The sequence below is a fragment of the Nerophis ophidion genome, linkage group LG11 (assembly GCF_033978795.1).
Source record: "Nerophis ophidion isolate RoL-2023_Sa linkage group LG11, RoL_Noph_v1.0, whole genome shotgun sequence".
Lineage (NCBI taxonomy): Eukaryota > Metazoa > Chordata > Actinopteri > Syngnathiformes > Syngnathidae > Nerophis > Nerophis ophidion.
In genome coordinates, this window is record NC_084621.1 from 19,836,640 (window position 1) to 19,855,828 (window position 19,189).

Here is a 19,189-nt window from a genome sequence, read left to right on the forward strand (position 1 = left end):
ACTGTATCACGCACCGGCTATATTAGCCAAACCCGGTACATTTTTTTAAAGAAAAAAAACCTTTTCCATATATAGGTCACAGATATAAACGTTGTGAAATTAGTTATTTACACAGAAATATTCTGTAAATATTTATTTACATGCCTTAAGTGTTTCCAAAAGCGGTGTCTGTAACAAGGCAGTAAAACGGCTGATCAAACAAAACAGAAGTCATGGTCATGGACCCGATAGTCTTTGTTAGAAATATAGCTTGGTCCAATTTGTTATATATTCTAACAAAGTGCAGATTGGATTTTAACTTATTTAAAACATGTCATCAAAATTCAAAAACTAATCTTAAACAGGAAAAATCACCAATAAGGGGCGGCGTGGCGCAGTGGGAGAGTGGCCGTGCGCAACCCGAGGGTCCCTGGTTCAAATCCCACCTAGCACCAACCTCGTCACGTCCGTTGTGTCCTGAGCAAGACACTTCACCCTTGCTCCTGATGGCTGCTGGTTGGCGCCTTGCATGGCAGCTCCCTCCATCAGTGTGTGAATGTGTGTGTGAATGGGTAAATGTGGAAGTAGTGTCAAAGCGCTTTGAGTACCTTGAAGGTAGAAAAGCGCTATAAAAGTACAACCCATTTATCATTTTTATTTAACTAAATTCTTTTTTTTATTTTTCCAAAAAGATTCCCATTAACTAGTTTTTAAATTCTATTTTTCGGTTGAATTTAGAATTTTAAAGAGTCGAAATTTAAGAGAAACTATGTTTCAAAATTTAATTTTCAATTAAGTGTTTTTTTCATCATTTATTCTCTACAAAAAAACTTCCGTAGAAGGAAAAAAAATGGACGACGGAATGACAGACAGAAATACCCTTTTTTTTTTAAAAAATATTTATCTGTTTCAATATATATTTACTGAGAGAAATCATAAAGATGATCAGATCAGTGTTTCCACAAAGATAAATATCATTAATTATTAATAATAACATAGAGTTAAAGGTAAATTGAGCAAATTGGCTATTTCTGGCAAGTTATTTATCAAACTGGTAGCCCTTCGCATTAATCAGTACCGAAGAAGTAGCTCTTGGTTTCAAAAAGGTTGGTGACCCCTGAGCTAAACAGACTCGATAACTCTGCGAGGAATTTGTCAAACTGAACCCATACTAAAATGTGGCCATTGTGAGTTAATAACACTCACACAGACACTCGTAAACATGTTAGCATATTAGCTAACGATCACATTACGATAGCACGTACACATTTGCATGAAAACACGCCTGCAGACATCACACATGGGACGCTTTATAAAGTAAGAATTGTTTTAGTTATATTGTAAAAATTACAAGCGTCGCTTGAGAGTGATAAATAAAGAATTCCTACGAGTAGAAATGCTACGGGCGGCTAAAGGACGGAGCGGCACTTCTACTCCTCAGTTTTGAAGCACTATATAGATCAGGGGTCGGGAACCTTTTTGGCTGAGAGAGCCATGAAAGCCAAATATTTCAAAATGTATTTCCCTGAGAGCCATATCGTATTTTTTAACACTGAATACAACTAAATGCGTGCATTTTTAAGTAAGACCAACATTTTTAGAGTAAAATAAGTCTCTTATTCTTTTAAATTACATTGTTATTCTGAAGCTAACCAATAATAAATAAAATGTCATGTCTGTTGATCATGTTTTTGTTTGGCCATGTGCTGTTTGTCCTTTGGACTCTTTAAGTTCCTGTTTTTTTCCACTCCTTTGTCTGGTTTCCTTGGTTACTCATTTTGTCCACCTGTCTCTGGTGGACAAAATGCCCGCTCACCTGCTTCCCGAGCACTAATCAGAGGCAGTATTTAAGCTTGTCTTTGCCAGTCAGTCGCCCTGCGCTGACTTGTATCATGCCTTGCCATAGTTTTGTGCTTCATGCCGTGCCAAGTAAGTTTTGATTGATTTATGTTATTAGTCTGTTTATGCGTTAGCTTTGTTCCTTAGCCCAAGTTGTGCCTCCGCTGTGAGCGATTTTTGTTTGTATATTTTTTTAGTTAAAATGAAATCATGTTTTTACCTAAATGCCATGTCTTGAGTAGTCCGTCTGCCTTCCTGGGAGAACGACCCCGCAGCAAGCTGCAACCCCCCCCATCGTGACATAAAATACTTCTTACCATTAATGCGACTTCTTGAACAGGTGCGGTAGAAAAACGGATGGATGGATTTAAATGCATGAGAATGTTTTATATTTTGTACGTTATTTTTAGCACTGTGATTACCAGCAAAATAATTCATAATTATCGCGTTAAGCAATGTCAGCTAAGATTTTTATGAGAGCCAGATGCAGTCATCAAAATAGCCACATCTGGCTCTAGAGCCATAGGTTCCCTACCCCTGCTATAGATGGACACTGCAGGACCTGCAGTGAGAAAATTAGTCCAAAAGATGGCGCCATGTCACAAACAATAAAACACTTAGTGTATTGCTTGTTAGGGAGCGATGTCCCTTTGGAACAGAGGACCCTATTGAATTTCTAAGGTTTTATTATTATTCCGCCGCCTCTTTGAGCTGTAATTTGACCCCCTTAACATGCTTAAAAAACTCACCAAAGTTGACACACACATCAGGACTGGCTAAAATTGCGATCTAATCAAAAAACTAAACCCCAAAACTCAAAATTGCGTTCTAGCGCCCCTTAGGAAGAAAACACAGACAAAACTGTCTCTAACTTTCAGTAGGAATGTTGGAGAAACATGAAAAAAAAACACTACATAGGTCTCAGTTAGACCTATATTTCATCCACTGACACCCCCCGGCTAAAATCATCAGAAAGTTTGCTATTCCCACTTCAATACAAAAGTTGGCTACAAAATGTTGCTTTTTTTTTCAAACATTTTCTCCTCTGTTTGTCATTTCTGCTTCAAATAAGCACAGAAGAGAGTTTGAACCTTTCTGATAAAAATTTGATGAATGAATTATAATTACTACCCCGGTTTGGATCTTGTGAGCCCGCAAAGAACCGGAAGGCTGTTGTGTGTACTGCTCCCACAAAATTGCGGTTTCCTGCTCAGACAAAACTGCTTCTGACTCGATGTAGGATTGTCATACACAAATGAAACAAAAACTTCAATATAGGTCTCACTGAGACCTATATTTCATACACCGACCGCCCCCAACTAAAATCAACAGGAAGTTTGCTATTCCCACTTCAATACAACAGCTGCATCCATCTCCTACCATTTATCCGGGCTTGGGTCGCGGGGGCAGCAGTTGAAGTGGTCCCGTTCATCGCTGCTTGCAGCTTTAATTAGTTTTTGTTTTAAAAAAAAAATAAAAAATGTTGGATTATGCGGTTAGCAAAGAAAAAAACACATAAATTAGTCGCTCCATCTTCTAACGTTTATAACCAACTATAAATGTTTATTTACATACTTTAATTGTTTCCAAAACGGTGTGTGTAACGCGGCAGTAAAACGGCCAATCAGACAAAACAGAAGTCATGGTCATGGACCCACAAGCTGCAAAAGCGGCACATCTACCTGACGGGTTTGAAGCACTAAGTAGAAGGACACTGCAGCACCTGCAGTGAGAAAATTAGTCCAAAAGATGGCGCCATATCACAAACAATAAAACAATTTCCCAGTGTATTACTTGCTTGTTTTAGTTTTTTCACGAAAAAATGTTGGATTATGTGGTTAGCAAAGAAATAAATACATAAATTAGTCGCTCCATCTAATAACGCTTATAATAGATATTGTTTCCAAAACGGTGTCTGTAACGCGGCAGTAAAACGGCCGGTCAAACAAAACAGAAGTCATGGTCATGGACCCAATCCGCTAAACAGACTCAATAACTCCTTAGTCCTCCAAAGTTGGACTGTCATCAGAGAGAAAACTAACAAAAAAAAAAACAATCAAACATAAATAATTACACGGGCGCGCACAAGTGCCGACCTATCAGCGAGCATTGCAAATACCGGCCGTGATCAGGCGGACGCGCAGGACTCGGATTGACTGGAATCGATGAGAAATAAATTGTCATAAGCGTGTAGGGTCGATCGATGAAGTCTGATTGTCGCCCGCCGTTTTCTCGCCGTCGCCTCGGTTTCCAAAGTAGGTCAACTTGTGACTCCGTCAGATTTCCGCCCCAGCACTCTAACAATCGTCAGTAGAAAATGGTAACCGAACAAAACCGGAAGAGACCGCCCGATCAACGGGTGTGGCATGCCGACAGCCATTCAGGCAACAGTCTTAACTACCAGTTCGGTTTTAGTTTTGGGTGAAAATGAAGAGAAATTGCGGGTAAAAGAGGGAATGTCGCCAGGACATGGTGGTGCTCGGAGGGACTGTAGTCAGACCAGGTTAAGGAGAACTGTTCAAATTAGTGCTCAGTCAGCTTGTTTGACCGCAATTAATCACCATCCATCCATCCCTCTTCTTCCGCTTATCAGAGGTCGGGCACCAGCCACTTCCTCCAGCTCCTCCCGGGGCATCCCGAGGCGTTCCCAGGCCAGCCGGGAGACATAGTCTTCCCAACGTGTCATGGGTCTTCCCCGTGACCTCCTACCGGTCGGACGACCCCGAAACATGTTCCCTATAGTGAAGCGTTTGGGTGGCATCCTGACCAGATGCCCGAACCACCTCATCTGGCTCCTCTCGATGTGGAGGAGCAGCGGCTTTACTTTGAGCTCCCCCCGGAGGACAGAGCTTATCACCCTATCTCTAAGGGAGAGCCCCTCCACCCGGCGGAGGAAGCTCAATTCGGCCCCTTGTACCCGTGATCTTGTCCTTTTGGGCTTGACCAAAAGTTCATGACCATAGGTGAAGATGGGAACATAGATCGACCGGTAAATTGAGAGCTTTTCCTTCCGGCTCAGCTCCTTCTTCACCACAACGGATCGATACAGCGTCCGCATTACTGAAGATGCCGCCAGCACTGTCCGCCTATCGACCTTACAATCCACTCTTCCCTCATTTGTGAACAAGACTCTGAGGTACTTGAACTCCTCCACTTGGGGCAAGGTCTCCTCTGCAACCCGGATATGGTACTCCACCCTTTTCCGGGCGTGAACCACGTACTTGGACCTAGAGGTGCCGATTCTCATCCCAGTCGCTTCACACTCGGCTGCAAACCGATCCAGGGAGAGCTGAAGAACCTGGCCGGATGAAGCCATCAGGACCACATTATCTGCAAAAAGCCGAGACCTAATCCTGCAGCCACCAAACCAGATACCCTCAACGCCTTGGCTGCGCTTAGAAATTCTGTCCTACCTACAGAATGGGTGACAAAAGGCAGCCTTGGCGGAGTCCAACCCTCACTGGAAACGGGTCCGACTTACTGCCGGCGATGCGATTAATCACGATTAATCAAAATGCAAAGGTGTGATGACTCCAACTGAAATGCGATCGCACTCGTTCCGACGCACGGGGGCGTGACTCAGACCCTAGAGTCACCACACTGAAACATGAGGAGGGGGGGCCTGATCTTTGTTCTAGTCCAACCCTCACTGGAAACGGGTCCGACTTACTGCCGGCGATGCGATTAATCTCGATTAATCAAAATGCGAAGGTGTGATGACTCCGACTGAAATGCGATCGCACTCGTTCCGACGCACCGGGAGGGTGAGGGGGGCGTGGCTCAGACGCTAGAGCCACCACACTGAAACATGAGGAGGGGGGCCTGGTCCTTGTTCTAGTCTAAAAAGGTGCCGTAGCCAATCAACATAAGTTGTTATTTTCAATACTACAGAGCGTGTTCTGACGGTTGGTGCTATATCTTTTAATGTGGAAACATTCTTAATGCGGCCTTGGTATCTCTATCGCTTGGTGTCAGCGCCAATACTGTAAATTCTGGACCAGGAGCCGCCACATGTTTTTATAGACTTCAGACCCCGATTTATGTGTATTTTTCTTTGCCGACGGCAATATTGCAAGTAGTTTTCGAGAAAAAAAGCCTGAAAACGCTGAAAAGGTGCATTATTGTTTGCGCTCCGGCGCCATCCTTTGGAAGGGTTCGCTCCCTGCAGTTGCTGCTGTGTCGTTCTGTTTGGACCGACCTTTCAACTGGAAGCACGAGTGCCGTTCCGTACTCTTAGCTGTGGATAGCGTTTTTACCGGGTTTATTCGTCACTCCAAGCAACGTTTGGGAGTTTTACGATTTAACTAAAACAGTTCTTACTTACTAAAGCATCCCATGTGTGACGTCTGTAGGGGTGTTTTCATGCTATTGTAATTGAATCAAGCTAGCGTCGTTAGCATTAGCTAATATGCTAACATGATTTTTCATTCGTCACTCCAAGCAACGTTTGGGAGTTTTACAATATATCTAAAACAGTTCTTACTTACTAATGCGTCCCACGTGTGACGTCTATAGGACTGTTTTCATCCTATCGTAATTGAATCAAGCTAGCGTTGTTATTATTAGCTAATATGCTAACAAGATTAGTCATTTGTCACTCCAAGCAACTTTTGACGTTTTACAATATAACTAAAACAGTTCTTACTTACTAAACCGTCCCATGTGTGACATCTGTAGGAGTGTTTTCATGCTATTGTAAGTGAATCAAGTTAGCGTCGTTAGAATTAGCTAATATGCTAACAGGATTAGTCACTCCAAGCACCGTTTGGGAGTTTTACAATAAAACTAAACAGTTCTTACTTACTAAACCGTCCCATGTTTGATGTCTGTAGGAGTGTTTACATGCTATCATAATTGAGTCAAGTTAGCATTGTTAGCATAAGCTAATATGCTAACATGATTCGTCATTTGTCACTTCAGGCAACGTTTGAAGTTTTACAATATAACTAAAACAATTCTTACTTACTAAACCGTCTTCTGTGTGACGTCTGTAGGAGTGTTTTTATGCTATCGTAATTGAATCAAGTTAGCGTCGCTGGCATTAGCTAATATGCTAACAGGATTAGTCATTCCTCACCCAAAGCACCCTTTGGGAGTTTTACAATATAAATAAAACAGTTCTTACTTACTAAACCGTCTCGTGTGAGGTCTGTAGGAGTATTTTCACGCACGTCCTATCATAATTAAATCAAGCTAGCGTTGTCAGCATTAGCTAATATGCTAACATAATTCATCATTCATCACTCCAAGCACTGTTTGGGAGTTTTACAATATAACTAAAACAGTTCTTACTACACTGTCCCATGTGTGACGTCTGTACGAGTTTTTTCATGCACGTGCTATCGTAATTGACTCAAGTTAACGTCGTTGGCATTAGCTAATATGCTAACATGATTCGTCATTTGTCACTCCAAGCAACGTTTGGGAGTTTTACAATATAATTAAAACAGTTCTCTCTTACTAAGGCGTCCCATGTCTGACGTCTGTAGGAGTGTTTTCATGCTATCATAATTTAATCAAGCTAGTGTTGTTAGCATTAGCTAATATGCTAACATGATTCGTCATTCCTCACTTCAAGCAGCGTTTGAGAGTTTTACAATATAACTAAAACAGTTCTCTCTTACGAAGGCGTCCCATGTGTGACGTCTGTAGGAGTGTTTTCATGCTATTATAATTGAATCAAGTTAGCGTCGTTAGAATTAGCTAATATGCTAATAGGATTAGTCACTCCAAGCACCGTTTGGGAGTTTTACAATAAAACTAAACAGTTCTTACTTACTAAACCGTCCCATGTTTGATGTCTGTAGGAGTGTTTACATGCTATCATAATTGAGTCACGTTAGCATTGTTAGCACAAGCTAATATGCTAACATGATTCGTCATTTGTCACTTCAGGCAACGTTTGAAGTTTTACAATATAACTAAAACAATTCTTACTTACTAAACCGTCATCTGTGTGACGTCTGTAGGAGTGTTTTCATTCTGTCCTAATTGAATCAAGTTAGCGTTGCTGGCATTAGCTAATATGCTAACAGGATTAGTCATTCCTCACCCCAAGCACCCTTTGGGAGTTTTACAATATAAATAAAACAGTTCTTACTTACTAAACCGTCTCGTGTGAGGTCTGTAGGAGTATTTTCACGCACGTCCTATCATAATTAAATCAAGCTAGCGTTGTTAGCATTAGCTAATATGCTAACATAACTCGTCATTCGTCACTCCAAGCACTGTTTGGGAGTTTTACAATATAACTAAAACAGTTCTTACTTACTACACTGTCCCATGTGTGACGTCAGTACGAGTTTTTTCATGCACGTGCTATCGTAATTGACTCAAGCTAACGTCGTTGGCATTAGCTAATATGCTAACATGATTCGTCATTTGTCACTCCAAGCAACGTTTGGGAGTTTTACAATATAATTAAAACAGTTTTCTCTTACTAAGGCGTCCCATGTGTGACGTCTGTAGGAGTGTTTTCATGCCATCATAATTTAATCAAGCTAGTGTTGTTAGCATTAGCTAATATGCTAACATGATTCGTCATTCCTCACTTCAAGCAGCGTTTGAGAGTTTTACAATATAACTAAAACAGTTCTCTCTTACTAAGGCGTCCCATGTGTGACGTCTGTAGGAGTGTTTTCATGCTATTATAATTGAATCAAGCTAGTGTTGTTAGCATTAGCTAATATGCTAACATGATTCGTCATTCCTCACCTCAAGCAGCGTTTGAGAGTTTTACAATACAACTAAAACAGTTCTTATTACTTAACCGTCCCATGTGTGACGCTTGTACAATTGTTTTCATGCCATCGTGCAATGCACACATAATCACGTTACATTTAATCATGACAAACTCGCAACAGAGGGGCAGGGAGTTGGGGCCCTGGAAGCGCCGCCATCCAAAAAGCACCCTGAGGGGAAAAAGCGGTGGTGAAGGAGTGAGGTGGGGGTGGGGGTTGTGTGCGTGTATGCCCAATTGTCTTGGGTCTGATGATGTGATGTTTTTTAGACTGAGGGCGATCTGCAAAAGTTCGACTCCAGGTGTCGCTGAGGAGGGAGGGAGGTCAAAAGCGTCTATCATTCAGGTGTCCTCGGGGGTGTTTCCACAGCGTCAAGGCCGTTTAAAGGAGTCAAATCGTAGAATTTGATGTTTGTTTTCCGCGAGCAGACAAAAAACAGTGACTTGTCTGTTCTATTCTTCCAAGCTGGGTGCTCTCAAATTCAATTCAATTCTCCTGTTTGCTAGTAATCCCCGCAGTGGCTGCCGGTACGACGCCCTGTCGTGTCTTCAAAGTGCGCGTCATGGGACGTTGTTGGGGCGAGAACACAACCCGCACCCACGCACCTCGGCGCCGGCGCATGTTCATGATAACAAGGGGTTGTGTACATGCACACCAGAGCAAATCAACACTTTTGCGGTTCTCAGACCCCCACCGCCGCCGCCGCCGCCGCCCCAACCCCGTCTTTAACAGCCCACCGGAGTCCGTTCTCTGCGTGCCGTAACCTGCTGACTCCGGCCATATCCCTCAAATCCCTTTCAATTAGATGCTCCAGCGCAGGTCCTTGGACTCAGACCAAGGGTACCATACCCGCCTACACACACACAGACCTTGACGTGTGTGTGTGTGTGTGTGTGTGTGTGTGTGTGTGTGTGTGTGTGTGTGTGTGTGTGTGTGTGTGTGTGTGTGTGTGTGTGGGCCCACAAACGACGCACACACAAAAAGGGGGAGAAGTCGTCGGCACTGAATGATTCATGGTATGTGTCCAATGACCGCATCATTAACCGACACGCTCGCTGACGCTCGGAGAGGCTCGGTTACGTCAGACCAGGTGGACGACCATTTAAGGCGCTATTGCATACTTGCCAACCCTCCCGGATTTTACGGGAGACTCCCGAAATTCAGCGCCTCTCACGAAAACCTCCCGGGACAAATTTTCTCACGAAAATCTCCCGGAATTCAGGCGGATCTGGAGGCCACGCCCCCTCCAGCCTTATGCGGACCTTAGTGACGTGTCGACAGCCTGTTTTCACGTCCGCTTTCCCACAATATAAACAGCGTTCCTGCCCAATGACGATATAACTGTAGAATGATCGAGGGGTGAGTTCTTGGTTTCTTATGTGGGTTTATTGTTAGGCAGTTTCATTAATGTCCTCCTAACGTGGTAACAACAACACACAACAACAGCAGTCACGTTTTCGTCTACCGTAAAGCAGTTTGTCTGCCGTAAACAGCAATGTCGTGACACTCTTAAACAGGACAATACTGCCATCTACTGTACGTTTTGGGCCATGCTTGGGAGAGATGGAAGATTCCAGACTCTAGTGCATTCGATGAAAGCACTTTTGTGCGTGCCACACAGCAATGCATCATCAGAGATGGTGTTCAGCATGTTTGGAAAAATAGTGACAGAGAATAGAACAAGGATGGACGATTCAACCCTTAACTCAACAATGAGTAGATGAGTGTTATGAGTGTGTATATGTGTAGGTAAATGAACACTGAAATTCAAGTATTTCTCTTATTTATTTACATATATGTATAATAAAATAAATATATACATATATATAGCTAGAATTCACTGAAAGTCAAATATATATATATATATATATATATATGTATATATATATATATATATATATATATATATATATATATATATATATATATATATATATATGTATGTATATATGTATATATATATATATATATGTATATATGTATATATATATATATATATATATATGTATATATATATATATATATATATATATGTATATATGTATATATATATATATATATATATATATATGTATATATGTATATATATATATATATATATATATATATATATATATATGTATATGTATATATATATATATATATATATATATATATATATGTATATATATATATGAATATATATATATATATATATGTATATATATATGTATATATATATATATATATATATATATATATATATATATATATATATATATATACATATATATATATATATATATATATATATATATATATATATATACATATATATATATATATATATATATATATATATATATATATATATATATATATATATATATATATATATATATATATATATATATATATATATATATATATATAGCCACATGGAGAAATACTATCCAGAAACACATTTACGCACTACTGGGCATTGAAACACTTCAGCTTATCACTAGTGTACAAAACGGGCTATTTTTGGGAGCATTTAAACGTCAATAAAACCCAAAACTAAAATAACTGTAAAAAAAAAATCATGTTGAATGTGAAAAAATATATTTGAACTCACAATTTTGTAAAGCTATCATAGTTGTTTGATTGGAGTGGAAGTGGCAGGCACACCATTTCCCCGCCAGGACAGCTCAACTCCTTTCCCGGGGGACGGACGATCTCGTCTCACAAGATCTCGTCTCTCGTTAAATATCCTTCTTGAAAATGCCCTCGCAAACATACAAAAGTATTTGGCCGCCTGCCTTGACTCAGTGCCATCCCATTCCTAACCCATAGGGTTCAATATGATGCGGGTCCACCTTTTGCAGCTAGTACAACTCTTCTAGGAAGTTCTGTCCACGAGGGTGCGTAGTGTGTTTATAGGAATTTTCCACCATTCTTCCAAAAAGCAAATTGGTGAGGTTCAGGTCAGGACTCTGTGCAGGCCAGTCAAGTTCATCCACACCATGTCTTTATGGACTTTGCTTTGTGTACTGGTGTACAGACATGTTGGAAGAGGAAGGGGCCCGCTCCAAACTGTTCCCACTAGGTTGGGAGCATAGAGTTGTCCAAAATGTTTTAACTGCTATACACACTTGTATGCACTGTTAGTACCCTGTTGTTTACCTGCTATACACCCTTGTATGCACTGTCGGTACCCTGTTGTTTACTTGGTATACACACTTGTATTGTATTGTAAATTGTATCACAAACTAACAATTTTTTTTTCACAAACTAAACATTTTTTTCGCCAACTAAAACATGTATTTGACAAACTCAAAATTGTTTCACAAACTCAAAAAAAATGTTTCACAGACCACAACAAAATATTTCACCAACTGAAATAAAATGGTTTCACAAACTCCCAAAAAATGTTTCTAAAACTAAAATAAATTGTTTCAGAAACAAAAAAAAATGTTTCACAACTCAGAAAATGTTTCACAAAATAAAAAAATTGTATCACGAACTAACAATTTTTTTTCACAAACTAAAACATTTTTAACCAACTAAAACATTTATTTCACAAACTCAAAAAAATGTTTTACAGACTACAACAAAATGTTTCACCAACTAAAAAAAATGGTTTCACAAAACAAACAAATGCTTCCATCACTACTAACCCAAAAAATATTCAGACTCTAAAAAAAAATTTCACAACTCAAGAATTGTTCATAAAATAAAAACAATGTATCAAATTAAAAAAATGTTGTTTGACAAACTCAAAAAAAGTTTCACATACCAAAAAATGTATCACAAACTATAAAACATTATTTCACAAACTAAAAACATGATTTCACAAACTAAAATCAAGATTTCACAAACTCAAAATAATATTTCACACACTAAAACAAAATGTTTCACCTACAAAAAAAAAATGGTTTCACAAACTCAATTAAATATTTCAATAACTTAAATAAATTGTTTCACAAACAAAAAAAAACTGTTTCACAACTCAAAAATGTTTCACAATCTAAAAAAAAACTTTCACAGACTATAACAAAATGTTTCACCAACCAAAAAAAAATGGTTTCACAAAACAAACAAATGTTTCAATAACTACTAACCAAAACATTTTTCAGAAACTAAAAAAAAGTTTCACAACTCAAAAATGTTTCATAAAATAAAAACAATGTATCAAATTAAAAAAGTTATGTTTGACAAACTCAAAAAAAGTTTCACTAACCAAAAAATGTATCACAAACTAAAAAAATAAAATGTTCCACAAACTATAAAACATTAGTTCACAAACTCCAAAAAATATTTCACACACTAAAACAAAATGTTTCACCTACAAAAAAAAATGGTTTCACAAACGCAAATAAATGTTTCAGTAACTTAAATAAATTGTTTCAGAAGCAAAACAAACTGCTTTACAACTCAAAAATGTTTCACAAACTAAAAAAAAAAAATGTTCTGCAAACTAAACATTTTTTCGCAAACTAAAATTTTTTTTTTCACAAAATCAACATTTTTTCACAGACTAAAAAAAATGTTTCACCTACTAAAAAAAATGGTTGCAGAAATCAAACAAATGTTTCAATAACTAAAAAAAAAATATCAAAAACTAAAAAAAAAATTCATAACTCAAAAATGTTTATCTGATACACACACTTTTATGCACTGTCGGTACCCTGTTGTTTACCAGCTATACACACTTTTATGCACTGTCGGTACCCTGTTGTTTACCAGCTATACACACTCTTTGTCACGTCTATGCAATCGTGTTTTGCTTTGGTCATGTTCGGTCTCATTTTTGGGACAATCAGTTCCTGTTCCTGCACTTCCTTGTTTGCTTTGTTACCATGCCAAACAATTAGTTTCACCTGTCATGTCACACACCTGTTCAATCACCTGCATTATTTAAACCTGCAGTTGCCAGGTGGTCAGCCTGGCGACTTTACCTATACTTCCTTCATGCCATGTCATGCCTGTTTAATCATTCTGTCCATGCCACGTAAGTTTTTTTTTTTTTTATGTCAGTTATTATGTTTTGTTCTTTTCAATCAATCCACTTTATTTATATAGCTCATTTAAACAACAATAACGTTTCCAAAGTGCTGCACAGCCATGTTAAAAACAATTGTAAAAAAAAAAAAAATAAATAAAAAAAAAGTATATATATATATATACATTATGCTCCACCAATGACTGAATAAAAACAAACACAACAAAAAAATAATAAATAGAAAACCAATAAAAACAATATAAAAATAAATATGATTAAAAACTATTTTAAAGGGTAAAATCAATTAAAACAGTAAAATAGAAATCAAAGTGTATAAAAAACACAGAGGACAACAGAGAACAGAGGACCACACAACTCACGTAGTGTTTAAAGCCAAAGAATAAAAGTGGGTCTTAAGACGAGACTTAAAACACTCCACTGTGGAAGCAGTTTGAACATGGAGCGGCAGAGTGTTCCAGAGCTTAGGGCCGACCACAGAGAAGGCCCTGTCTCCCCTGGTCTTAAGTCTGGTCTTGGGCACCACGAGCTGGAACTGGCTTTCGGACCTCAGAGCGCGCACAGGGATGTAAATTTGGATAAGGTCCGAGATATATTGAGGTGCCAGTCCATGTAAAGATTTAAAAACAAACAGCAATGTTTTAAAATCAATTCTAAAATGAACAGGGAGCCAGTGCAAACTCATGTCCTTAGTCATGCCTTTGTGCTAGTTTTTGTTTACAGTAGTCACGTTTGTTCTCCGCCATTGTGCGCGCCTTTTGTTAGTTATAGCGTTAAGAAATAAATATGTACTTACACTCACATCTTGCTCGTGCCAACTTTCCTTTGCCTCGGTAAAAACAATCCAAATCCCAAAGTCCACGGTTCGACACTCTTATGCACTGTTGGTACCCTGTTGTTTACCTGCTATACACACTTGTGTGCACTCTCGGTAACCTGTTGTTGGTGTACTTTTTTTCCGCCGTGCGTATCTTTTTTTTTGTTGGCTGCACTTTTATTGTCAGGCGACGCTCACCGCGCCCGGCGACGCTTTCCCCAAGCCTTTAATATTCCACAACAATGCCATATTTCATTGCTGAAACACGAATAAGCAGGACAGCTGCACGCCTTTTCAGCTCAGTAGAGCGAAAAAAACAAAAAAGGGGAACAAAAATCGATGGACTCTCAATAGCGTCGGTGAATCTTAATCCATATATTTTGTAGTTGATATGTGAACAATATGCATTTAGAGAGCCTCAGCCTGCAGCCATGGAAATGCATCCATCATACTGAAGCAAATTGACAAGGATGCTGATTTCCTCATTTCTTGACACAAACAGCCCCCGCCGTCAGCTGACTGGAAGCCATGCTCGCCGTCACCTTGATATTTCTCGACTAACGAGTTTAATCTGTTCCGTGGCTCCGCTTGTAACTCAAGACATCTGTATCTCAAAATCGCCACAATAGAAACAAAGCTTTTGGCTTTTTTGTGCCAATCATTTGCCTTTATGATGTCAATAAACTTCTCAATTAAACAATCAATTGCCCATTAAAATGAATTAAAATCTATTTATTGGTAGATGACCCCCAAAACATCACAATTTTAAGGTAAGGTGTATGGAGTAAAAAACTGCCAAGACTCCACAAACTCCAAAGAAATGGTTCAAAAACTTGAAAAAATGTTGTACAAACTGAAAAAAAATGTTTCACACGCTAAAAAATGTTTTCACAAACTCAAAAAAATGTTTCAATAACTAAAATAAATTGTTTCGGAAACAAAAAAAAAATGTTTCCCAACTCAAAAAATGTTTAACAAAATAAAAAAATTGTATCAGAACAATTTTTTTTTTTCAAAAATTAAACATTTTTTTGCAAACTAAAAAATGTATTTCACAATCTCAAAAAAATATTGCACACACTGAAAAAATATGTTTCACACGCTAAAAAAAATTGTTCACAAACTCAAAAATGTTTTCACTAACTAAAATAAATTGTTTCGGAAACCAAAAAAAATGTTTCACAACTCAAAAAATGTTTAACAAAATAAAAAAATTGTATCAGAACAATTTTTTTTTTTCAAAAACTAAACATTTTTTTGCCAACTAAAAAATGTATTTCACAATCTCAAAAAAATCTTGCTCACACTGAAAAAATATGTTTCACACGCTAAAAAAAATTGTTCACAAACTCAAAAATTGTTTCACTAACTAAAATAAATTGTTTCGGAAAACAAAAAAAATGTTTCACAACTCAAAAAATGTTTAACAAAATAAAAAAATGGCATCAGAACTATTTTTTTTTTCAAAAACTAAACATTTTTTTGCAAACTAAAAAATGTATTTCACAATTTCAAAAAAATCTTGCTCACACTGAAAAAATATGTTTCACACGCTAAAAAAAATTGTTCACAAACTCAAAAATTGTTTCACTAACTAAAATAAATTGTTTCGGAAACCAAAAAAAATGTTTCACAACTCAAAAAATGTTTAACAAAATAAAAAAATTGGATCGGAACAATTTTTTTTTTCAAAAACTAAACATTGTTTTGCAAACTAAAAAATGTATTTCACAATCTCAAAAAAATCTTGCTCACACTGAAAAAATATGTTTCACACGCTAAAAAAATTGTTCACAAACTCAAAAATTGTTTCACTAACTAAAATAAAGTGTTACACTAACAAAAAAAAACAGTTTCAGAACTCCAAAAATGTTTCACAAAATAAAAAATTTGCATCACAAACTAACAATTTTTTTTTTCAAAAACTAAACTATTTTTCGCAAAATTAAATTTTTTTTTCACAAACTGAAAAAAATGTTTCACAGACTACAACAAAATGTTTCACCAACTAAAAAAATGATTTCACAAAACAAACAAATGTTTCAATAACTACTAACAAAAAAAATTTCAGAAACTAAAAAAAAAAATTCACAACTCAAACATTTTTCAGTAAATAAAAAATATATCAAACTAAAAAAATTATATTTCACGAACTCAAAAAAAGTTTCACAAACAAAAAATGTATCACAAACTATAAAATAAAGTGTTTCACAAACTCCAAGAAATATTTCACACACTAAAACAAAACGTTTCACCTACAAAAAATGGTTTCTCAAACTCAAACAAATGTTTCAATAACTTAAATAAATTGTTTCAGAAACGAAACAAATTGTATCACAACTCAAAAATGTTTCACAAACTAAAAAGAAAAACATTTCACAAACTAAACGTTTTTTCGCAACTAAAAAATTATTTCACAATCTCAAAAAAATGTTTCAATAAGTAAAATAAATTGTTTCGTAAACAAAACAAACTATTTTACAACTCAAAAAATGTTTCACAAAATAAAAAAATCTATCACAAACTAAAAAATATTTTTTCACAAACTAAACATTTTTTCGCAAACTAAAAAAATTATTTCACAATCTCAAAAAAATGTTGCACACACTGAACAAAAATTTTTTCACACGCTAAAAAAAATGTTCACAAACTCCCAAAAATGTTTCAATAACGAAAATATATTGTTTCACAAAATAAAAAAAATATTTCACGACTGAAAAAATGTTTCACAAATTTAAAAAATTGTATCAAAAACTAACATTTTTTTTCACAAACTAACCATTTTTCGCAAACGAAAACATTTATTTAGCAAACTCCAAAATGTTTCACAAACTCATAAAAATGTTTCACAGACTACAACAAAATGTTTCACCAACTAAAAAAAATGGTTTCACAAAACAAACAAATGTTTCAATGACTACTAACTAAAAAAATATTCAGAAACTAAAAAAAAAATTCACAACTCAAAAATTTTTCATAAAATAAAAACAATGCATCAAACTTAAAAAATGTTTCACAAACTCAAAAAAAATTTTCAATAATTAAAATTAATTGTTTCAGAAACAATTTTTTTTCACAACTCAAAAAATGTTTCACAAAATGAAAAAATTGCATCACAGACTAATAACTGTTTTTTTTAAACTAAACATTTTTTCACTAACTAAAAAAATTATTTTACAATCTCCAAAAAATGTTTCACTTGCTAAAAAAATTGTTCACAAACTAAAAAAAATGTTTCAATAACTAAAATGAATAGTTTCACAAACAAAAAAAATGTTTCACAACTCAAAAATTGTTTCACAAAATAAAAAAATTGCATCACGAAATAACAATTTTTTTTCAAAAACTAAAATTGTTTTCTTAAACCAAAACACAAACTCAAAATTGTTTCACAAACTCATAAAAATGTTTCACAGACTACAACAAAATGGTTCACCAACTAAAAAAATGGTTTCACAAAACAAACAAATGTTTAAATAACTACTCGCAAAAAAAAAAAATCAGAAACTAAAAAAAAAATTCACAACTCAAAAATTTGTCATAAAATATTTTTTTTTTATCAAACTCAAAAAATAATGGTTCACAAACTCTAAAAAAGTTTCACAAACTCCGAAAAAGTGTTCAATAACTCAAATAAATTGTTTCAGAAACAAAAAAAAGTTTCACAGCTCAAAAAACGTTTCACAAAATCAAAAAATTGCATCACAAACTAATAATTGTTTTTTCTCAAAAACTACATTTTTTGTCGTAAAACTAAAAAAATTATTTCCCTTTCTCCAAAAAATGTTTCACACGCTAACAAAAATTGTTCACAAACTTTAAAAAAAAGGTTTCAACAACTAAAAAAAAAATAGTTTCACAAACAAAAAAAAACTGTTTCACAACTCAAAAATTGTTTCACAAAATTTTAAAATTGCATCACGAACTAAGGAATTGTGTTCCTGGGATTAAAAGCCTCACCTTTTCTCCTCCAATCATATTGCTGGGTGTTGTGACCAAACAGCTCCATTTTTGTATCATCTGGTCTTATCTTTGTCCATGTGATGTCAGCATACTTGCCAACCTTGAGGCCTCTGAATTCGGGAGATGGAGGGGGCGGCGGGGTTGTATATTGTAGCGTTCGGGAAGAGTTAGTGCTGCAAGGGATTATGGGTATTTGTTCTGTTCTGTTTATGTTGTGTTACGGTGCAGATGTTCTCCCGAAATGTGTTTGTCATTCTTGTTTGGTGTGGCTTCACAGTGTGGCGCATATTTGTAACAGTGTTAAAGTTGTTTATACGGCCACCCTCAGTGTGACCTTTATAGCCGTTGACCAAGTATGCCTTGCATTCACTTGCGTGTGTTAATAAGCCGTAGATGTTATGTGAATTGGCCGGCACGCGTGTACAAGGTTGCAACATTGTTTGTCAACACTGTCTGCTCTCATTTTCTCGCACAATTTGACCCTATGATGTTCTGTGTACTTACACCCTGTCCTCCTCTGGTCTAGGCCTGATGTGTGTGTGTGGGTTGGTGCTTGGGTGTAAAAGGTTGCAACATTGTTTGTCAACACTGTCTGCTCTCATTTTCTCGCACAATTTAACATTCTGATGTTTTGTGTGTACCTACACTCTGTCCTCCTCTGGTTTAGGCCTGATGTGTGTGTGTGGGTTGGTGGGTGCTTGGGTGTACAAGGTTGCAACATTGTTTGTCAACACTGTCTGCTCTCATTTTCTCGCACAATTCAACTTGAGGGTTGCAGGTTCGATTCCCGCTTCCGCCATCCTAGTCACTGCCGTTGTGTTTTTGAGCAAGACACTTTACCCACTTGCTCCCAGTGCTTTCCACACAGGT

At 36.7% G+C, this 19,189-nt stretch overlaps 1 protein-coding gene across 3 annotated transcripts in view; it reads left to right on the forward strand.

Moving 5' to 3' along the window:
* Window positions 1-19,189, forward strand: part of LOC133561775 (glutamate receptor ionotropic, NMDA 2D) — a 189,117-nt gene that overhangs the window by 108,506 nt on the left and 61,422 nt on the right. The gene's annotated exons all lie outside the window — the stretch shown is intronic.